General features: G+C 38.3%; 1 protein-coding gene across 1 annotated transcript in view; it reads right to left on the reverse strand.

Moving 5' to 3' along the window:
• The window catches only part of IQUB (IQ motif and ubiquitin domain containing), a 232,323-nt gene that overhangs the window by 87,780 nt on the left and 119,874 nt on the right, over positions 1–24,669 (reverse strand). Inside the window, exon 13 of the transcript XR_013552896.2 lies at positions 21,446–21,586. The gene's annotated coding sequence lies outside the window, so the exon portion shown is untranslated. The remainder of the gene's footprint in view (positions 1–21,445; positions 21,587–24,669) is intronic.

Genomic DNA, 24,669 nt, shown 5'->3' on the forward strand with positions numbered 1-24,669 from the left:
ATATTTTCCTTCTGCTGACATTGGAAGGTTGGCTTGGTTACCCTCCTGCCCTCAGCTGTCTCTCCTCCTCACTTTCCCTCTGCCACTGGTATTAATGTTGCTTCCCTGAAAGCCCCTCTCAATGATAATAACAAGGATCACAACTTGTCCTCTATCTTTCCATACTATTGATAGCATTATTAAATGGTATTATTCACTTAGATTGAGAACAATGACTGATATTCTTTCTATGAGTATGTTTTGATTCTTCCTACAAATACCCTTTTTGCTTGAATGAATACTGAGATTTTTATCCAAATGAATTGAAAATTATCTAACAATTACATAATTTAAAAGCTTTGAGATGAAGGATTATCTTTGTCATTTCCTGGCTTCTAATAAATATTTCACCATTGATTGCAAATAGAGATTTCTGGTTAATAAATTATGAGTCCACATTATAATAATTTAAAAAACCCTCAGTCAATTAGAGTAAACACCATTATGATGTAAAACCAAAATGTAATAATATTATTTTTTGAGTGCTTACGATGTGCCAGAGACTTTGCATTTGTTATTTAACACATGCAGAGCCCCAGGACAGTTAGTGCCATCTCTGGGACAGCAATGAGCACACTCGTCTCCAAGAAGATACATCAATTGTCCTTGTTCTACTGTCCTCAGCCTCTCACAGCCTCAGGCAGCAAATCCATTCGATTTGCTCCCTACGACTTAATGATGTATCACCCTAATTTGAGGCACATGATTTTATTTTGATAGAACATAATCCATTACATAGGCAAATATTTTATAACAGACTTTTACTAAATTTTTATTTCATTCCTATAACTCTTACTAGTAACTGGCTGTGGGTTTCAGATTCTTAAATCATCTGACTGAAATCACACTTCTTCTTCCTCTGGGCTGCTTACACCTCTGTCTGCAAAGCTTACATGTAGCAGGAAAGGCCAAACTGCCACCTTAGTAGCAGATTATGCTAAAAACTCTCTGCTAACTCACGTTCTGTTTCATCCAAGGGACTTTTCCTTAGCCATCAGGGTGGCGATTCTGAGGGTGAGGAAATAATATTAAGGGGAAAGTCTAGCTGAGCACCTAATAATTGCCCTTTGGAAGGAAAGTGACACATGTTTTTATTCTAAGAATTCAACTTATCACGGGATAGTCATGTGAAAATGAAACCAAGTTAATTATCTCTCTCTATGAAAATGTGCTCCTGGTCATACTAGTTAAACATTAGGCCTTACAGAAATCAATTTTCTAAACTGCCTTCCTCAGAGAATTGTAGCAGGAGGAGGAAAGTATACGGAAGTTATGCAGAGGTGAGGTTGTATAAACAGAAACAGGGCCCTTGTGCTCATATTGGATGTGTGGATCACTTGGGGGAAGGTTCCACTATCAATCTGACTCTTATTTTTTTAACGTTTATTTATTTTTGAGAGAGAGAGAGAGAGAGAGCGACAGAGGGAGAGAGGCAGAGGGAAAGAGACAGAGGATCCGAAGCAGGGGCTCAAACCCAGGAACTGTGAGATCATGACCTGAGCTTAAGTCGGATACTTAACTGACTCAGCCATCCAGGCACCCCTCAATTTGATTCTTTGTATTCATGGTCTACAAGGCTCAGGAGTCAGTGATGATTCAGAGAGTGAAAGTCAATCAAGAGAGGTACGAAGAGTTGTTTTCCTCAGTAGAACCCTGAACCCCTTAACATCACAGACCTTGTCTTATTAGTCGAGCACAGAACTTTTGTTTGTTGAGCTGAAACAAAGTGAGAACTAATGAGTTAACCATAGAAAATCCTTCTTTAACCATGAGATTATATACGATTTTATAATATGTGGTATTATGATATGGTCTAGGATATTATGATTTAGAATACACAATTCTTATTGTACCTTTATATGCATTTAGTTATATAATTTCTACGACCCTCAAATGTGTATTCCTTTTATCCCCCACTTTATAGATGGGGAAACTGAGGCATACTGAGTTGAAGTAATTTTCCCAAAGTCATATAGCTAGTAATGGACTCAGCCAGGATCTGAACCCAGGATTCTCTTACCCCAGAATCCATGTTCTTAACCATTAAGCAATACATCCCCTTCATAAAGTCTCATAAGAAAATACTTCCCTAAGGCACTGTGTCATTTCCCTAATTATTCCGTGAACTTCTTGAACTCTTTCAGGAAGCATGTGGTGACTACTCACTTTGAATCTGATCCAGCAAACCCTTGAACATACTGATCTGAGTATAGTTGAACAAATATATCAAAAGAAAATCCTCACCTCAGGGGAAAAGATAACCACAGTGGGAATCTTCAGACGTAGCACAAAGGTATGGATAGAGATTATGCTTGAGTTCTGGAGTTTCAGAGACAAAGGAATTCATTCACTCAAATATTTTATGACTGAAGTCCCCGAAGAAAGGAAAAGTAGGAGCAGTACCTGAACTAGAACCTAGACCACAGCAAGGAACCCTCAACTCTTTGGGTAGACCCTGAAACACAGGAAAGGGAAGCATGGTTTTCTCAGGGTCAGGATTCCTGTGTGCCAACACTCCAAACAATGTTTGGAGGAATGACAACAGTGGCCTGCTCAGAAATTTCTGAGGTATCTTTTCCTATTTGGGCCTTTGTTGTTCCCCATCAGCAGACTGATGATTAATTTATCAGATTAGTCAGTTAGCACCTGTGGAATAACATACAGATTGGGAAGGCTGTAGAGTGAATGGAAGAGGGAATGTAAATAGCACAAGAATAATAGCTTTCAGATATCGGTGAGCCTGATGGTAGGAGGTAGCCTGCAGGGCTGAGCATGCTTCTGGTGATGGGAAACCTGAATCATTATTTGTGCTCGTAAGTGTGGGTTATGAGATATTTTTTGGTAATGTATATAGTAAATAAAATATTTTCCTAGGTATAGAACAAGTAGCTATGCTTCCTTGGGTCTTCTTGATTTTCTCAACTGTAAAACAGGAAAGGATTACACTGGATGATTCCCATGGCTCCTTCCAGCTCTAACATGTAGAATCTACCCACAAGGTCATCAGGGCCAAAATCACTTGAATCACGCAGCAGTCAAAAACAAACAAACAAATAAATGAAAAACCTCTGCCAAGAGCTTGCAGAGTCAGAAGTTTGAAGGCCTAACCCAGCCCCCCCCCCCCCTCCCGGTCCACTAAACCCTTTGCCTTTCAAGAACCCTAAAGGTGCCTGTTTTATCTGCAAAAGCTACCCAGAGCCAAGGTACTTTAAGTATTCAAAATCATAAAATTAAATTCAAAATCAGTGACAACCTTCTCAAAGGAGGAATTTAAAAAGGATATGAATGGTTATACCCATTTTAGATATCCTTTCAATTACTAAAAACCAAACATGACAAAATAAAAAAACCAGCTCTCTGTTGTTGAGGTTTACCACTGTGTCAGATAGGAAAACAAACACAGTGGAAAATTATCTTATGGGTTCTCTGAGGGCCTAACTTGTCTGATTCAAGTCCATCTTCTCTTCCAAGAGAGTGATAAATCTGAGACAAAACAAGTCACATACACAGATGGAATCTAGAGTCACCGTCAATTTATTTATAAATATGTACCATTTCTACACCATATAGTTTGAACAAAGACATTGAAAAGTGAAAGCAACAGCTGGTCTTGGGCACAGCCGCCACACAGACCACTTAGTCCCCAGGTCTGGGCTGTTCTCAGAGAAGCACCCCTCGCAGTCTGCTCATCTCAGCTACTCTTCCCTTCCCTTTACCCCTGTGGATGAATTAAATTTACACTTTGCACACCAGGTTAAAAATTAGAGGACCCTCTCCTTTCCAGTGGCTCTTCTTTTGAAAAATATTATTTTGTCTGGCTATTCCATTACTGTTGAGAACCACGGATGGCGAGGGCACACCAGATATGAATGACAGGCACGAGCAGTTTGTCTTCTGGTGCCTCCTATTGCACATCGTGATGCCTCTGCCCTTCCCCCATCTTAGCCCCTCTTCCCTCTCCCTGCCTCCCAACCGTTCACAGCTCCCTGGTTAGGTCTCTTTTTGTTCTGTCCCCCTCCCCATCACTACTGAGAGTCCAATGTCTCCTTCCCTATCACGCTGTAGGCCACATTCTTTCAAAACGTACTTATGTACTAAACATCTAATCTAAAATAATGAGCCAGTAAATCCTAATGAAGATGCTGCTTTAAAAACACAGAGTTAGAGAGACAGTGTGAGATAGTAGATATGAACTGCTTTTGGAATCAAAAGATATACATTTAAAACCCTGTTTCATAATATAGTAACTTTTCTTCCATTGAGTCTAAACTTTAGTCTTCCCTTATAAAATAGTAATAATCATTAATAGACTTACTGAGTGTTGACTATGCCAGATATTGTGCAAAGCAATTATATGCATGGTCTCATTTAATCCTCACAACTGCCCTATGGGCTACGTACTGCCCACACCTCACAGTAACGTAAGACTGAGGCTTAGTGAGATTAAAAAACTTGACCAGATTTAGGGTATTGCCCTGTGTTTCTCTGAATCCAGTGCCAAAACTCACCTGTATTACAGGGTGTTATAAGGATCAATTAAGATGCGGTATAAGGGTCCTCTGTGGGTTATGAAGTACCATATGATGCACCGTCCAAAGTACCAAATTTAACGCACCGTCCAACCAAGGACTTTAAATTAAAAAATCTGGAAAGTTTAGATACTGTGTCAAATTGGGGAGGAACAAAATTAAAGGCAAGAAATTAAATCTATAGACTTCTTATTATGGAGAATAAGGATTCAGCATTCCAGGAGGAACAATATATTGTAAAAGAAACGCATAAGCAAAATGTACTGTGTGGCTCAAATAAGCGAGAAGCCTCTCTGGGCAGGAAACTCAGGAATAGAAGAAGGTACAGCAAGAAAACGTTGAACTGACTAAGCAATTATTTCTTCTTTCCTTAGTTTTCAATGTCACTATCATGAGTTCTTCCCAGACTATACAATATAATGAATAAATGCCTCCTAATACTACTTTTGAACTATCAAAGAAAAATTACACTGGATGGGTTAAACAGGAAAGAATGAAAGAAAGACTTAAGACTATTGTAGTAGGAGAGATAGGTTGAACTCAAATCCTCTAGATCGTAAAGTGGTGGTTTTTAAGTACTGGGGTGAACTAGTGGGAAAAATATTTGTGGACATTAGCTGAGAGGTTGATCAGTATGAGTAGGACATCTGTTAATTGCCCCTTAACAAAGTTAGGCTCCTACTCCTCCACAGACACTAGAAGATAGGGGCCCTACTTACTTGATGATTACATTTCCAAGGTCCTAAGTCACTTGAGAAAGATATTCCTGAGTTGTACAACTGGCAAGTCTGAGAGATTTAAATCTCAAGGGGGCAGAGAAAGAATTTATAATCCCAAGTTTTCTAAAGTAAATGCTTTAAGAAAAGGGAGGTCAGGGGCCCATAATCAGGAAGAAGACTGCCTAAAATTTAGCCAAGCTGAGGGGAATGTTAAGGCCATCTTAGTCACTATGACTAGGCACACAAGATAATTAGGTCCCTTTTTTTTAGACACCCATCCTGGGAAACTCTCTCTTCCTCCTTCAATCCAGACTGGTTGCTCTCTAAGCCTAATGGCACAGCTGTCAACCTGGGACTTTACCTTTCCTCTCTCTCCTTACCTGGAGGCACTAATTTAGTAGAATATATTGATTTAGTAGCATACACATATGTCCTTCATTAACAACTAAGACATGGCACACAAAAAATAGGTTTTTAAGACTTCAAATGTTTGAAAATGTGGTTATCTAGTGTCATTCTTGACAAATCATTTGGATGGATATAGAATTCTAAGTTAAAAATAACCTTTCCCAGGGCATCTGTGCGGCTCAGTCAGTTAAGCATCTGACTTCAGTTCAGGTCATGCTCTCACAGTTCGTGTGTTCAAGTCCTGTGTCGGGCTCTGTGCTGACAGCTCAGAGCCTGGAGCCTGCTTCGGATTCTGTGTCTCCCTCTCTCTCTGCCCCTCTCCTACTCACACTATGTCTCTCTCTGTCAAAAATAAACATTTTTAAAAAATCATCTTTCCCTCATAAATTTGAAGATACTTTTCCACTGTCTTCTAACTTCCAATGTTGCTGTTGAGAAGTCTAATGTCACTTTGCCCTCGATTCCTTGAATGTCAATTTGTTTGACCTCTAAAGGTTTTCAGCAATTCCTGTTATTCCTGGTGGTCTGAAATTATGTTCATTGCACTGGACGCTCAATGATATCTCTAAAGTCACACATTCTTCAGTGACACAAATGTTATTGGATAAATTCTTTGAAAATTTTCTCCCTTCCATTTTTCTCTGTTGCCTCTTTTGGAAACTCTTATGAGTCAGATGTTAGAGCTCATGGATTTATTATCTAATTTCCCTTCTCCTTTAAATATCTTTGCAATTTTGTCCTACTTTCTCAACTATTTCCTGACTTTATAATTCTTTTATTGATTTATTTTATTACATTTTTCACTTCTGAAAGTTCAGTGTTTCTATTGCTGCTTTTAAAACATTCTGAGGGTGCCTGGGTGGTTCAGTTGTTTGAGCATCTGACTGCGGCTCAGGTCATGATCTCATGATTCATGGGTTCCAGCCCTGTATCAGGCTCTAAATGGGCAGTGGGAAGCCTGCTTGGGATTCTCTCTCTCCCTCTCTCCCTGCCCCTCCCCAGCTTGCACTCTATTTCAAAATAAATAAATAAAATTTTAAAACATAAAAAAATACATTCTGATTTTTGCTTTATGAATGAAATACAATCAATTGTCTGAGAATATAGACTTAAATATATTGTTTTTAAAGTCCCCTATTTTTCTTTTGTCCTCTAGAGTTTTTAATTTTTGAATGATTATTTGGGTGGTTTCTCTTTCAACTTTTTTTTAAATGTTTATTTATTTATTGGGGGGGGCGGGGAGAGAGAGAGAGGGAGAGAGCAGAGAGAGAGGGAGAGAGAGCCCAGACAGGCTCCATGCTATCAGTACAGAGCATGATGTGAAGCTTGAATTCAAGAAATGTGAGATCATGACCTGTGCTGAAATCAAGTCGGACGCTTAACCGACTGAGCCACCCAGGCGCCCCTCAACTGCCTTTTAATTTGGAGATCTTTTCAAAGGTTAGTATGGCTGACCAATCATACTTAAGAATGTGGCACTACAGAACAACTTGGAAGTTCACTCTAGTAGACTTCTAGAGTGTTAAAACTGGAGTACAGAGGTTTCATTAGAAGACTTCCAAGTGTCAGTATCTTTGCTAGATATTGTTTGTGCACTGCCCCCTCCATCATGTCTTTTCTCTATTCTTCTCTATCCTACTCTGTGTCCCAGGAGGCTGACCCTGAGAACTATACACTAGCTCCCCCTAAACAACCAGACTAAGGGTATTTTCCCCGCTTCTCTCCTTGCTTTAGCACAGAGTCTCTAGCAGTACCTGCAACTCTCCACACTTTGGTTCCTGCCGAGAGGGCTCTGTTGCACTGTTTTACTTCTCACTGGCTTTTACTTCCCTCCATTTTGTCTTCAACCTGGGGATATAATGACTTCTTACTGTTGCCAGTTGCTAGGTGACTCACCATCCCTCATTTGTTCATGTACAGACTGTAAGTAGTTCCTTCATTAATGTCCCTTCATTTGAATCATCTAGTATGAATCTGCTTTCCTGCTAGGATGGTGCCCACAGGTCTTTTCTTAGGAACACTTCAGTTTCTCCAGAGAAGAGTTCTATAAAACTTATCCAGGGAAAAGGGGAAGCATATACTTGACTTTGAATGTTCATACAGCGAGAAGCATTGGGGTGGAAGTACAAGTCTCCATATATAGTCTTTATTGTTAGTTTATAATTTACCATTTTATTGCAGTAGCTCTTCCCTTCTTGCCATTATCCCTGGTGATTTTGAGATTTACTCTCTACAAAGTAAATTTCCAGTTTCTTGTTAAGGTTAAGCTACAGGAAATGGAAGAAAGGATCATTAGGTCTAATTGACTCTCAGTGAGGCTTTTAACCAATTCTTTTTGTTTTCAGCCCCATGTGTCATCCCTGTCTGGTGCAGTCATAGGTGCCTCTCAGTCCCAAATCTTTCCCAAGTTCCATGGTGTGAATTCATCTGCTTCTTACTGGTATATGCATTCAATGCTATTAATTTCCCTACAAGCACTGCTTTCTCAGGATCCCCAAATTTTGATAAGTTGTGTGCTCATTTTCATTTATTCCAAATATTTTAAAATTTCTTTCGAGTTTTTTTTCCTTTGGTTCATATATTATCTAGAAGTACGTTGTTTAATCACCAAATATTTGGGTGTTTTCTATTTTTCTGTTATTGATTTCTAATTTAATTCCACGATGATCTGAGAATACATAGACATTATATAATTCCTATTCTTCTAAATTTGCTAAGGTGCATTTTATAGCCTAAGATGTGGTCTACCTTGGTGAATGTTCCATGTGACTTTGAGAAGAATGTATATTCTGCTGTTGTTGAAGTAGGCTATAGATGTTCATTACAGTCAGTTGATTGATAGTGTTCTGAATTCAACTATGTCGTTACTGATTTTCTGCCTGCTGGATCTGTCCATGTGTGACAGAGCAGTGTTAAAGTCTTCACTGTAATAATGGATTAACCTATTTCTCCTTGTAGTTCTATCAGTTTTTGCCTTATATATTTTGATCATATATTTTATATATACCATAGATTTTGATGTTTTACGTGCATGTGCATTTAGGATTACTATGTCTTCTTGGAACACAGGGGGAAACCAAATAGGTCAAAAAACCAAATTTGACTTTTATGAAGTTTACCAAATGTTTTCTGTTTTATGGCTTTACTTTCTAAAGTCTTTCCTTCATGCCCTCCACAAATTTTTCAAACAGCAGTATAAAGCTAGTTTTACTCACTTATGCTTTCCAGCATGGGTCGGCTTTAAGGGCAAAGTGCTGAATCCCACCATGAGTTCATGATGCATATGGAGATAGGCAACATTTGGGTCCTGTTGCTCTTTATTTTCCTTTCTTTATTTCTCTTTCCTTCTCCTCTTCCATCCAATAAATACTAGACATTTACTTGGGTATTATACTAGCTGCTACGTGTTTTCAATACATTTACAGTACAGTTGTAGATACTGAGAATTGCACTGACATTATGGAAAAGTGAGTAAAGTATCAGAAGTGTGGCGGCAGAGTAATGAGCAGAGCACTTGGCATAGAGATGAACAAATTATGCCGTCTCTGTCCACTGAGGGCCTACATTCCAGAAAAGAGATGGTAGGACTCAAAGAGTAATAAAAGAGTAAAGTAGAAAAGAACATTCTAGATAATGCAAAGTTCTGTGCAGGGGCAGTGAACCTGAAGCTGAGTAACCTATTCAGGGCAGACAAGCCAGTCAGTGTGGGTGCAGGGAAGGGGTACAAGTGAGGAATTGTGCAAGACGGACCTAAGGGAAGACTCTGGAGGAACTGGTACATTTTGAACTTCATTCTGAAAACTGTGGAGAAATTTTCAAGAATTTTAAGATGAGGGGAAGGAAATAAACAGATTGCAATTATGAGAAGACTGCTTGGGGGCATTACTGGAGATAATGAAGTGGGGCAAGATGGGAGGCAGGGGGACCAGAAGAGAAGTAGTTGCAGTCCGGTCATCATAACTACTTCATGTTGAAGGGGCTTTCACAATGGTAGGGGGTCTAGAGATGAAGGAGAGAGTAGGGAAGATATTGCAATAGGTGGTTAAAATCTCTAGAATCTAGTAATGGGTTCTTGAAGTGAAAGAGGAAGCAAAATAAAACCATGAAGAAAGATCTAAGATGATTCTTGGGTTTCTGGCTTTGGTAACCGATTTCACGGGATTCAAAGGTCTTTTAGAGATATCAAATGCACAAAAATGATGTTTAGAGCAGTGAGATTCGAGAACAGAGTGAAAAATCAGACTGAAGTCATGGGTCTAATGAATATTTGCTTATGTGAGAAGATTAGGGGATAAATATTTCTAGTAAAGACTCAAATTTAATTGAGTTCCTAATGCTTTTTCCAATATCCACAATTCAGGGAGTCTAGAGGAAGCTTGTAAACTCCAGGGGAAAATGTAATCCCTGCGCTGGAACTGAGGCTGGATACACTTGAAGGGGTGTGGGGAAATTACACTTGGTCCCTCACTTTAACATCCTGGGAGAATAACCTACTGGATTGCCCAATGCCCATATGAGAGCAATAGTAATGGTAACAGGAAATGTCATCAAATGTGTGGCCTTGTAATTACATATAAAATGTAGCTGGATAGGCAAATCTTGAGAGGCAGAAAGTAGAATTGTGGTTGCAGAGAACTGGGGGAGGAGGAAATAAAGAGTGATTGCTAATGAGTAATGGGATTTCTTCTTAAGGTCATGAAAATATTCTAGCATTCAATAGCAATGATGGTTGTGCAACCTGTGAATATACTAAAACACACTCAATTGTATACTTTAAAAGGGTACATTTTATGGTAGATGAGTTATATCTCAATTTTTTAAAAAAGTAAAAAGAGAGCCAAGTCTCAGGGTCTACATGCCACCAACCAGACTACCTGAAGCATCCTCTGGTCCTAGGACTTCTGAATTACAGCACTGTTCTCTGAGCGAGGCCCAGTTCCTTTTACTGGAAACTTTCTGTCTTGGCCAGTAGAAGCTTCGTTTAAGGTAGTGACCTTTATAACACTGCTGGTCATCTACAGCTTCTCTTGTCCTTGTATGGGAGATTATTATCCAAGAACAAAAATAGGAAGGACAGGGAGAGAATCTTTCCAACCAGCCCAGATAAAACATATCTGCAGCTTCTAGCTGACGAGTGGCCTTTTTCTGTAGGACACTGAGATTTGTTCATCAAAGAAATAAGTGCACACACACATACCAAACATATATCTACCAAGAAATAGCAATCTCCGTTTCCTTTATCTTCATTATGTCTGAAAAACCTAATCAACTTTTCAGTTAGGATAGAAAGTAATGATGGTATATTGAAATTTCATTTTAGTAAGACTGGAATGGATTTTCCTTACCAAAAATTAGATACCGCATGCCTTTGGCTAGCATGGCACAATGAAAAAATCATGGGCCTCAAAGTCAAAAAGGTGGTTCACATGGTAGCTTGTGGCCTTGGACAAGGTTTTTGGAAACACTGTAAGCCTTTGTTTCTCTAACTTTAAATGGAAGATAGAACCTACTTCAAAAGATAAAATGCTATAAAATATGCCAAGTATCCAGCAGCACTTGGTAAGATATTTTCAATGAACATTACTCCATTCTCTGTTATGACAAAGCTATAGTTCTCTGGTATTTTTGCCTATTCTCTCTCTCTTTTTCCCTTTCTATGCACCTTTCTGTCTAACATTCTCCTCTTCCCTCCCTCTCATCTCCCTTCTTGTTCTCTCTTTTATATTCCTTAACTAAACCTGAGGTGTCTGACTCTTTCACCAATAAAGAGGTACCAAAATCTAAGATTTTATAAGATTCTCTGAAAGTCTTCTCTAAAAAAAAAGTAGAAAATCATCTATATTTTAATTTTTACTTGTTTCTATGAGTCATATAAGCATGCAATAGAGCAAGATGCTCATGGCTCTGCGATTTTCTACTGCTTAGGCATAATAATGCCTCTGATAGGTCTCTCTGGCCCTTTCATGCAAACCATGCTCAGTTAGCGTATCATTTGCATGTTGGCAAGGTGGTTACTTTAATATGCAGTAATAAAAAAAACAGACAGAACCCAAACAGGAAAATAGAACACCTTTTTAATAACTGATGCATTAAATGAGGAACCATTTTCTTTCATGAGAGTATATTACTTGACCTTCTACAAAGACAAGTTCATTGGATTTAATTTTGAGGAACCGATTACATTTTTTTTTTTATAGCCAGAAACAGTTTGATTTGATTGAAGTCTGGTTAGGATGCAAAGAGGCTATTAAAATGATTCTTAGCATGTTTTTTTCTAAAGAACAGTCCATTAATTGCCTGTGAATATTCATCCCTCAAACCTCCTACTCTATTAGGCTCAAACCAGAGTCATAAGATTATGATGTTTTTATTGATGTAATTAATAACAAATGTTACTCGTTAACTTGGTTATAACCAAATTGGACATTTGACAAATGTACTCAAGACCTTGCTCCAGTGAATTAATATAGATATGAGGCAACATATTGACCTCAAAAGATGAAATCAAGAATATTACTGTGGGGGAAAAAATGGAGAAAGCATTCTACCAAGTTTTGGAAAAGCAACAAATAATGATTTTTAAAACGAATTCTTTTTAGGTTTCTCTGTACACCATGCTGAAATAATTTAAGACATCTGTTCAATATACAACATCAACTGAAATATTAAAAGATAGTTTAAAATACCAGAAGCAAGAACACTACAAAAAGTAATAATACGCAACATGAAGAGAATAGATTAGGAACAGAATAAATAAATAACCCACCACTTTGCTCCACTCCTCATTCTTCAACCAAGAAAATCCAGCTCCTGTTTAATCAGAAAATCTAAGGAGTAACAGCAATGAAACTTTCTGCCCTATTGTAATTCTGCAAATTGTAACCTTGAAAATCACACTCAGATGTGTACCAATGCATTTCAAATGTGAAAATACACAGGGAACTAGTTCATACATGTAGTCTAAAGACCCAGAATAAGATTTTGTTTTATTTTGTTTTATTTTATTTTATTTTCTTAAAGAGAGAGAGAGAACACAATTGGGGAAGAGGGAGCAGGGAGGAGGAAGGGAGGGAGGAAGGGGGAGAGGGAGAGAGAGGGAGAGAGGGAGAGAGGGAGAGAGGGAGAGAGGGAGAGAGAGAGAGAGAGAGGGAGAGAGAGAGAGAGAGAGAGAGATCCAAGCAGGTCCACACTCAATGCAGAGCCCGAGGAGGGCTTGATTCCATGACCCTGGGATCATGATCCAAGTTGAAATCAAGAGTCCGACACTTAACCAACTGAGCCACCCAGGTGCCCCCAGAATAAGATTTTTATTCATTTTTATTTTTTACATTTTTAAGAATTTTTTTTAACGTTTATTTATTTTGAGAGACAAAGTGTGTGTGTGAGAGAGAGAGAGAGAGAGAGAGAGAGAGAGAGAGAGAGAGAGAGAATGGGGGAGGGGCAGAGAGAGAGGGAGACACAGAATCCAAAGCAGGCTCCAGGCTCTGAACTGTCAGCACAGAGACTGAGGTGGGGTTGGAACCCAGGAACCATGAGATCATGACCTGAGCCAAAGTCTGCCGCCCAGCCTCTGAGCCACCAAGGTGCCCCCAGAATAAAATTTTAAAATCAGGCTACACTAATTTGGAATTTGCCCATCGGCTGAGTTGATGTTTACCTTCACGTTATTTGAAATCAGACTGCAGCAAGGATTTTTCTTTTACTTAAATAGTTAATTTTCAAGCTTTAAGCAATAACCATCACTGTGCTAATCCCTAACCACATGAACAGGTAGGGTGGGGATGATAGGAAAGTGAGGAGCAAGCAGTAAGAGGTGGACACTCATGTCAACCAGACATAATCACTAGGTAGCCAGAGAAGGAATTGGGTTCCACAAGGCCAGGGTAGTTACTGTTTCATCCCATTTTACAGATCAGGATAATGGTGAGTGAAGATGAGAGAGTGCTTGGGCCAAATCCCACATCTAGGAATCAGTTCTAAGTTTTCTGCCCCCAAACCCCACACTTTTCCCATTCAGAAAGACAATGCAAGGGTCTGATCAATGCAAGGGTACCTAATCAACGAAACACCTTTCTCAGAAATCCTCCTCCAGCAAGAAAACTGAGAGCAGGCCAGGGTGGCCCAACGTTTCCTACTCTAACCCTTACTAGTGCTCCTCTACTGAGGCTGCACTTCCTTCTGTGGTGCCCCTTGGACACCAACATGAGCTGAAGTCTCAACAGGTAGAAATGAAGATGCCCCATTTTCCTTCACAAGAAAAGGTCACATGTATATATACACATCACTGTTATGCACTGTGTGGGTGTTCAGAGAAACAGGATACAATCCTTGTTAATGAGATGCTTATAGGCTGATTAGAAGAAAAGGGCTAGATCATCCTTGCTTTTATCCCCCCAAAACAAATACAATGAGAATTTCAGGCAACTATGGAGAAATGTCAGAAAGGATATTTTTGGTCAAGGGGACCTTCAGAGGTCAAACTCATGAATGCGTGAGAATATGTAGATCCATGTAGGTATGAAAACATTACTCCATTCCTTTTTCTGTACTCCCTTTTTGATTTTTAGTACTTTCACAACCCATGCCCTACTGCCCGTCTAGGGTCTCCAACTGCCTATGCCCTACCTAGACTGTCCAGGACAATTTATACTCAATATCTTTTGCCTTATTCCTCATTCTTAGTACTTTGCTCTCTCCTGAAAACTTCAAACTTAACTGTCAACTGTTCCAGATAAAAATGCTTTAATAGGAAAATGGCATCTGTGTTGCTGGCAATATTAGCTAGTGAGTTAAGTTATGTGGATATTTTTTAAGAGATCACAAAAATCACTTCCAAAGGGCTGCTTATTACATATTCTTGCTCAGACCATATCCTAAGACAATGGTTCCTAAACCAAACTATCATAGGAAGTTTTTAAATTAATTTTAACTTCAAAAGCTATGAATACAATCAATTTTTTAACAAAGTAACTAACTAGAACTTTGTCCAAATTTCCTTTCTTTTTTTTAAGGAAAAAGGAGACCTGAACAACCTTGCTTAAATTAGTCCAAAAAAAAAAAATCATTTTAGACACTATAAATGTTTCAATATTTTGCCTATGATTCAATCTGCCTAGTTAAAAAGAAATTTACTTTGGCCACATCTTCAAATTTTTACTGTATTTTACAATTACTGACCCTTAATAAATACTGAAAGCTGACAGTTACAGGTATTTGAGGTCCTACTATACCTGCACACATATAAAACAAATAGAGCCTTATAGGTAAATTGTGTCTTGAAGAAAACTAAAAACATAGAAGATGAAACTACAGTTGCCATTTAAATTACATCTACCAAAATCTCAGCAAATCCTTGAGAACCACAATGTAGTTAAGCAATTTGCCTGGTGTAACCAATCTCAGTCCAATCTATAAATTTGCATAAGGGTTTTAGATTCCAAGTAAGCTGCATTTATGAACAGTGGTAAGAAACAAGTGCTAACTATACCCAACATAAACATGATTGGCTTTGACATTTTCTTAAGAAATACCCCTCCAAGGAAAAGATTTACAAATAGGTTGCTCAGACAACTACATTTCCTAGATCCCAATAAGCAACTCCCTGTGCCTTAGAAAATAAAAGCATTTTGAAATATAATTAAGTTGGGAGTACTATAATCTTGGAAAATCTTTAATGAGAAAGTACAGTTATCATAAGGACTAGAGTTTATGGTGACTATAGCATGCTAAATATAAAGATTTAATAGTAAAAATTCACCAGTGTGTTTCCATTACTGCCTAAGGGACTGGTTAATTCTTGTTTAGAAATAAAAGCTTACTATAGAGATTGGTGATAATATTCCTCAGCGTTAACTATTATTTTAATTGTCCCAGGAGATCATGTCACTCCCCAACTATACTGTAACTAAACAGTATAGTTACCAAGTAATCTTCTAATATTGATTTAATTTTGTAACTAAACTTTCCTATAAGAAACACAATTTGCTAACCAGCTCCGCGGCATTCTAGTCTACTTCTTAGTTGTTTTTGGTTATACATTAACAAATTGGCATTATTGTATACAAAAAAATTCCTTCAGGATGACTCAATCTTCTAGAATTTACTTAGGAAGAAAGACAATTGGGCTTTAGTATCTGCAAGCTGGAGGACATGTGAGGTCCCCCCAAGAGCACTCTTAAAAGCACCGAGACTCAGGCTCTGAAAAGCAGCTCAGTCTTCCACTTGCACTTTCCTCAATACCACAGCAGATGTTAATTTTTAAGATGAAGCATCATCATTTTCATCTTTTTTGCATTCGTGTTTCAGGCTAATTTCTATTGTCTTGGTCTCACTTTTGGAAGAATAAATCGCACACTTACTCACATTGACGTCTTAAGAAAGCAAATTTGTAATTCTCTTACTTTGAATATGTGCCAGGCATAATTTTAGAAGGGGATAGTGCCCTGAAATCAATCAGTAATTGAAAGGGAGTAACTCCAAAAACCATCATGGAGCTCCCGTTTCTGGAATGAAAAGGACAGTTTGTGCGATGAGGAGATGCCAGCTGTTATTACAATGCAAACATTTAGAGAGTCAGAGCCCAGGGGGAGGCTTTTGGGCAGACAGAACATGCTCAGTTCATAACCTGTGTAGGGGCCAAGGGCAGGCCACCCCAAGATGGTTCATTTTGCATGAACATTATTTTGCATTAAAAGCAGTCAAAACCCGGCACATTCAGGAAAAGCTCTTTACCTCCCCATCAGCTGCCAGCCTATATCAGGCAGAGATCTATAAACAGAGATTCCTCTTTCCCTAAGAAATTTATCTGCATAATTGGACAACCTTTGTTTTTTAAACATCTCCTTTTACCTTTGTTGCTAATGGTCTTTCTCCCCTTTGTATCCTCAGACCCTACTCCTCTCCTCACCTCATATGAGTGTCATGTTGCCTCACTATCTTTGGAATTTCATGTTTGTGTGGATTCTAAATTTGACTTTCTCTTGTTAATCTGTCTCACATCAATTTGATTCTTAGTCCAGCTAAAAGGATCTTAAAGAGCAGAATAACATTCCTCCTCAACACCTGCTTAATCACAACTCCCAAACCTTTGAAAAGTTACCTTTTAAAAAACTGCAGAATTTTGGGGCACCTGGGTGGCTCAGTTAAGTGCCAACTTCAGCTCAAGTTATGATCTCACGGTTCCTGGGTTCGAGCCCCATGTTGGGCTCTGTGCTGACAGCTCAGAGCCTGGAGCCTGTTTGGATTCTGTGTCTCCCCCTCTCTCTGCCCCTCCCCCATTCTCTCTCTCTCTCTCTCTCTCTCTCTCTCTCTCTCTCTCAAAAATAAAATAAACACTTAAAAAACTTTTTAAAAATTTAAAAAAAGGTGAGTCTATTAAAGCACGAGGACAGACCCCATGGGAAAATAAGAGTTGCACTGGGGTTGCGAAGAGTGGCTGGTTATGTACTATGGAGGTAAAGGAAAAAGAGGAAGTTTCCAAAAGGAGTTTCTATGTTAAAGAGGATCAATAAGATACCTGAGACGTAGTTATTGTCAAGCTAAAGTTGTTTTTTTGTCAAGCTAAAGTTGTTTTTTCTCTAGCAAAGCATTAAGACCATAGAGCGTTCTTGGAGGAACGTTTTACTCTGCCTATCTCAAGTATTCGTCAATGGGCTGCAGGTTATGAGGAAATTTAATCTTATTTACCATTCCATTCTTGTCTTTGTTGCCCACATCACTATGGCGGGGAGGGTGATGTTAAGGCTCCAGGAAACTGAGTCTATAGGTTTCTGGAGGTTAGGCTATTGATAAGATTGCCTTTTTCTTGTCATTTACTAAGACGTATGTAAACTGATGGAGACTCATGTCCTGCATGACTGTGATCTCCTCACTTAGCCATTTGTTTTCTCCTTCTCTTAGCTTCAGGGCAGCCAGGAGCACCTAAGGAATGTCACGCGTATCCCACCTGGGGGAGGGGGGCTTGCAGGGCATCAGTTTGCCTTATGCTCCCTCATCAACAAGGGAGAGCTTGCTTGAAATTCTCTCCCTTCCAATCTCTCTCTGCCCCTCCCACCCTCACAAAATAAATAAATAAACTTAAAAAATGTTTTAAAAATTGTAGAATTTTGGAGCCATGTAACACTTTAGAGGTGAGCTAAGCCAAATGCTTAATAATTCCGATGAGAAAAAGGTTTGCCAGAAGTTCCAAGATTTGCCTGCTATCACACAGTCTCCCAGGAGAAAGCTGGAACCTTTGGACTGTAAGATTAAAGCTTCCTATAGCTCCACCCTGATTTCCATTTTAACTTAACCGGAGGGACAAAACTCATGCCCTTTAATCCTTGCTGTGGTTTCATCACTTAGAAGCACTATATTAAGCAGAGGTAAATAATTATTTTATGTAGGTCTAATTAACCTCAAATTGACCAGCACTGGCCCCAAACTTTATTTCCCTGAGTCAGTCTAAGAGGAGCAAATTGAGTCTATTCAGTTCAACGTGTGCTGTGGGGTTGAAATGTGCATCGCTTAGGGTAGGAGAGAAGGAACCACCACTCTGCTAAGAAGAAAGTTTCAACTGCTAGAAGAAAGTGGAAAGAAACTAAAGCCATCCCAATGAATAAGATAAAGGAATCATCACAGGAAAGATAGTTGGAAACCAGGTTGACATGTACTGTCTCTACTTTAAGGTTATAAAAAAAAAGTCTATGAAGAATTGCTACCCCGAGGCAAACTGAACACTTATTTCCTCAATTTAAATAGTTCTAAACTGTATCCAAAGAATCTTTTTCCACAATAAATAAACATTAAATGAAGAATGACTCTCATCTAGTATGTATCCTACCATACGTGAAAGTAACTTATGAGGAATAACAGCTTTCAAAATGTTCGATATCTTTTAAATAATTAATTACAGGTTATTTTTTAAATGGCATCACAGACTGATTTCTTTGAGAAACAGGTTTATCTACTATCTGTTCTTTCACAAATCCAATTTAATCAACCCATTCTGTCCCTCAAAAATACCAGGAAAGTGTGAGAACAGATCGCCTGTCACAATAATTCAACGCATAGATCTTGTGGAATGTGTCATTAGGATCACCTCATATGAGGAACAACACAAGCTAACCTAATGTCTGACATTAAATGGTGTCAGGCAATCCTGAAGTCACTACTCACACTTCACTGGAATTCACACTACACCGGAATTAATGAATAACTTTTCTTGATATCTCATTCACTTATTCATAAAACATTTATTGATCAACCAAATGCCAAGTACTGTGCTAGGTCCTAAGAATACCAAGTTATGCAGAAGTCCTGCCCTTAATGAGCTCAGAAGGTAGCCTGAAGAGATCTTTTTAAGCCCCACCATACCAGTGTTATTTCAAGCTGGTCTCCGTTCCAATTGATCAACGCTGGTACTCTGCTGGTTTTTAAATGTTTTGATATCCTCTTTACCTTGCTGTTTGTAACTGTGAATTTTAGGAACATGGAAGAACTTAAAAACATGCCACTGCATGAGTTTTAACAGAGGTATGTATAAGATCCAGTGAGTAAACCCAGAAAGGGGTGTGAAATTCACATGATGGAATTTGAGAAACCTTCACAGAGAAGACATTGGAGCCTTAAAGAATAAGGTTTGGGAATGAGGGCAGGAAGAGGGAAGGGACTCAGAGGACTCGGAAAAGCCTGGGCATTACCAGAATTACCAGGGCATACTCTTTCTAAGTGAATAATATCTGGAAACAGCTCAATCATCCTCATATTTATTACCACACAATATATAATTAAATACAGCAACTCATTTAGACGTTTAGATGTTTAAATGTTTTACACATTTAGACGTTGAAAATATAAGACTACCATTCATATTTTTCCAAAATATTTAAGGATAGCCGGGAGCATTGTTTAAACACAAATAAGTATAAATGGGAAGAAAGCAGAAAATAGCAAAAGAATAGGAAAACATGTAGTTCCAAAAATTGGTAAAGAGCTTCTCAAATATAGAACCTTCCTCTAATCCCCCCTTCCTAGGTGCTGGCCTTCACTAGTCATTGGACTGTGGAGTAAGGATGCACAGGAGGGACTCGGGGGAGGATGGATGTCTTTTGGCTGCCTGCCATTCTCGGAGTCGGGGCTAATAAAAACACTAACGTACAGTAATAATGGTAAATTATTCTACCTCATTCCAAATGGTTTTTTAAAATTTTTTGGAGAGCTTTCAAATGCTTTTGAATTAAAAGAATGATTGCAATCCTAAATTTTAGGAACGTGAGAAAAATTAAAATAATCCTATTATTTTAAACTTGAGGTGCCTTCATTCTCAATATGTATTATTTTACAAGTCTTTACATATTTCAAGACCTTAACAGATTTTTTTTAATGTTCTTTGAGCCCTAACTACTTTATTTTAACAGAAATTAATACAGACTCTTACTTAAATGTATAAATTAAAAACGTTTAGAAAGATATGCAAGTATCCAATAACACAGAATATTGCACATTAGCTTGTTAGTTGAATTATCTTTTATGCATAAACAAACTTAGAGTTTATGAGTGATACCAGATGGAGAACCAAAAGTAGCAGTGTTTGTGGTACTCTGACCGCAAAGACTGAACTAGGGAACTCAGCAACACACCATGCCTCAACCCTGACCTCCAGAGGCCATTCTAAGAATGACAGAGGGTTTCTAAGATTAAACAGTTGACTGAACTTTATTAAAGCGATCAGATTTGTCCACGTGCTTTAGTTAACCTGTCCCAGATCACAACCAACAAATCAGAAAGCTGTCCTGTCTTAATCCAGAAAGAATAATTCTAAATTTTTCATTTCTAAAGTAATCCTTAATATTTTCCAACTGGGTGAAATTTCTGACCCATTCAAGTGTTAAAATTAACACTTTATTTACTCTTTCTTCTATTATTTATGAAGAACAATAATTCTCCTTTATGAAGGTGACCAACATTCTCCTTATTTTATTATCAGAAAAATGAAGATTATCAGTGAAAGGGCTCTCAGTTTTTCTGAATGATCCTTTAATCTTTTCCTACAGGTCTCATTTTCTAATCTTTACTTATTTTTATGAGTCTAACCTAAGACCTTTATTAGATTATTGACATTAAAGACCATATGTCAGTGATGAAAGTGATGAATTTATTTATCATTCTTTAGGGGAAATTTCACATTTCTATACTCGTAAGCTACCAAAAGACCATCCTGGAAAATTACAGTTAATTACATGAATTAGCTACTAATGAGATTTAAACAAACAACCAAGCTACTAATAAGAATTAAATAATACGAAGACATGTTACTTCAAGTGTTACTCTGACATATAATATGAACAGGATAGTGTCAGATGCCTTGTAGGATCTTATTTTCCAGGACTTGACAACAAAAGCTTATGCTGGGCACACATGGTCCATATTTTAGGAATAGAGAACTTACAAATATCAGAATCAGAAACTTTTCTGAAAGGTTTGTTCAGAGACGACATTATGGCAAAACTCCACATAACCACCACCACACCTCTACCGCTAGCCACCAAATTTCAATTTTCCCATTCCCAAGATATGGAGAATATGAATTCTGCAAGTGATCAGATCTGAAGGCTGCAGAAGGTGTTGTTATTAGAACCTACCACCTTGCAGAGTGTGATATTTATAAGAATTGTATGTAGAACCAAAACTACGACAGAGTCATTTATGTTGGGGACAAAAACAGAGTTGGCCAACACAGGTGCATTAAAGAACAATAAAACTTAACCTTACCTAACATAATTCTCAGGAATTTGCAGCTTTTCTCAGAAATCAGCAGAGGATGCCAGTCAACCCCCGGATGCCAGCCAGTCTTCAAACACCAAGTCTGCTCACGTCATCTTTGGACTTCCTTGTTCCCCTGGCTCAGTTACCCTAATGCAAATAAAGAAGACGACTACTAGGCAACCAGTCAGCTGAAAAAGCCAAATAACTTCCACATTCACCCCATAAAAACCCTTTATTCCATGAGCAATCCAGAACTCACAGCTCCTGTAGCCTTGAGTTTCCCAGCTTGCAGGTCAAAAACCTCGCAATAAACTCGTCTTTCTACTTTGTTTTATTCTGTGTACAGTTTGGTTTTTGACATATATATTTGTTCATTCAGGTGACCAAAATATATTTCTCATATATATCTGGTCTTCATCCATGGTTCCTGGCTCACTGCTTCTAAAACCTCTGGAACTGAGTGATAACAACAATGGAAGCATCTTTTGTTATAACATTTGGTCTCTTGTCATCAGTTCCTGAAATTGATTCAGAGCCACAAAGGTGAAATGGGCATCTTATTATTCATAATAAGCCTCATTCCACCGCAATGGGGTTTATGTTTATGAGGTGGCTTTGGAAACACCTAGGGATGGGGCTTGGTTGCTAGGGAACCCCAACCATGTGGTTAGAGGGTTAGAACTTTCAGACTCACCCCCTGATTTCCAGGGAGAAGGAAGGGAACTAGAGTTGAATCGATCACCAGTTTCCAATGATTTAATAAATATCGCCTGTGTAATGAAGCCTCCATGAAAAGCCAAAAGGAGAGGGTTCAGAGAGCTTATGGGTTGGTGATCATGAGGAGATCCAGGGAGAGTGGTGTGTCTGCTGCACCTTCCCCACACCTTGCTGTATGTATCTTTCCATTTGGCTGTTGACTCGCATCCTTTCATATCCTATGTAATAAGCTAGTCCATTGGCTAGCTGTTGGCTAGCCATTTGGCTGTTGACTTGCATCCTTTCATATCCTATGTAATAGCTAGTAATATAATGAATTAATGGGTTCCCTGAATTCTGAAAGCTACTCTAGCAAATTAATCAAAACCAGGGAAGGGGTCATGGAAACTTCTAATTTATAGCCATTCAGTCAGAAGCACATCCAACAACCTGGACTTGCAATTGGCATGTGAAGTAGAGAGCAGTCTTCCGGGACTGAGCCTGTGGGATCTAATGCTACCTCTGAGTGAACAGCATCAAAACTGTGTTGGATTATATGACACTCAGGTGGTGTCCAAAACATTGGTTGGTGGTATAGAGGTAAACCACTCCTTCAACATTAAAACTCAGTACAGAACCCAAAATACTGTAGTTCACCACCACCTCAAAAAGATGTGGGAAGAGCCTTCTAAGAATCTTAGTGTCTAGGAGAGCTGATAGAACTTAAGCATCCTTTAGCAGGGTGAAGGCAATGTTGGATTTACTACATGTCCACAAGGAGCCTGTGTCCAAAAGTTGGAGCAGGAGTCACAGCCACCAAAGAATGAACAATAACTTCTCAATGCAACCAAGAACACAGCTGTCTTGCAAATCTCTTTCTCACTCCATCACTACAGGGAGGAAAATATGGAAGGTTTGTATATTTCTCTCTCTCTCTCTCTCTCTCTCTCTCCCCTTCCTTCTTTCTCCCTCCCTTCCTCTATGTCTCCCTCCTTCCCTCTCTCTCTCTTTCACCAGCCCTGGTGAGATTAACAGATATATATACATAGATAGATAAAGACATATAGATATAGATATAGATATAGAACATACACATAGAAATTACATATACATACATATATATATGTACATGTATATATATGCATGTATACATATATGTACATATATATGTACAGATGTATATATGTATATGTGTACATGTATATATGTATATACATATGTATATATACATATACATGTACATGTATACGTGTACATATACATATGTACATATACATATATATGTACGTGTATACATGCATACATATATGTACATGTATATGTGCATGTGCATATATGTGTATATATGTATACATGTACATATGTATATACATATGTACATATACATGTATACATATACATACATATACATATACATATATATATAAAGAGAGAGGGGGGCAGAAAGAGAGAGCTCTCCAGCCTTGCAAGGATGCTTACACTATTTTAGATTTAGATAGATATCTAAATATATCTAGATATTTAGACAGATTTAGACAGAATAATAAATATGAATCAGCACTGCCTTCAAGCAGCTCACTCTCTGATAAGTCAATATGTTTATTTTCAAATAAAATACTGAAAAGTCACCTGTATAAGTAATTATGTAGCAATTTGTTGAAATATATAGTCAGTAGACCTGCTCTTATATGTTACACCTCTAAAAGACACCACTAGTTGAAAAATGGCCATTTCAACTATTTTTCTTCAATACAATCTGGCCCATTGTGTGAGCTACCTATCTGCTGGCACATGGTGACAAGCTACAGACACCAAAAGTTGTTTGCAGTCCTTGTCACTTGTTCTTGAGCTCCTGCTTCAATCTACTTTATCTTTTTCTCTTGATTATTGGCTTTGGTGTCACTTTAAAAAACTTGCTCTTACCACTGTGGACCTGGGTTAAAGGGAAGAATAAGGAGTAGTGATGACAGTCATGGTCTCTTTAGTGTTTGGACTTGGGGCTCTCCTACAGTGGTAAGAAGGCTCAGAATTCATAAGGAAATAAATTCTGAAGGTGAGGTACAAGCGAACAGAGTAACAAAATTTTACTTAGGAAATAAAAATTTGCAGCCAAAATCATTCCCTACGCCTTTGCCAGTGTGTTTTCTTGTTACCCATCATGTTCACAACAGGATAAAAAGGTAGGGACAGCATCCAGGACCCACACAAGTCAGTTTCCCAGCCCAAGTTGAGCTCAAGTCACAGACCTCAGCAATGGGTGTAGAAACTAAGTAGGAAAAGAATTCTGCCTGGCATATCAAGTACTCTATTTCTTTGTGGGGGAACCATACCTTGGACATAACAGGAAAGATTGGCAAATCTATCCTGAAGGATATTTATTAAAGTGTTTCTATTTTACTATAGATATGCCTTTTAGTATAACTGAGGAAATAAAATTTAAAATATCCTCCTAAATGCCTTCTCATGAATAAGAACTGAAGAGACAAGTTTTGTTAACCTTTTTCCTTCGGAGCCCCTGGAGGAGAGTCCCTTCC

Source organism: Panthera onca, chromosome A2, assembly GCF_046562875.1.
Source record: "Panthera onca isolate mPanOnc1 chromosome A2, mPanOnc1 haplotype 2, whole genome shotgun sequence".
Lineage (NCBI taxonomy): Eukaryota > Metazoa > Chordata > Mammalia > Carnivora > Felidae > Panthera > Panthera onca.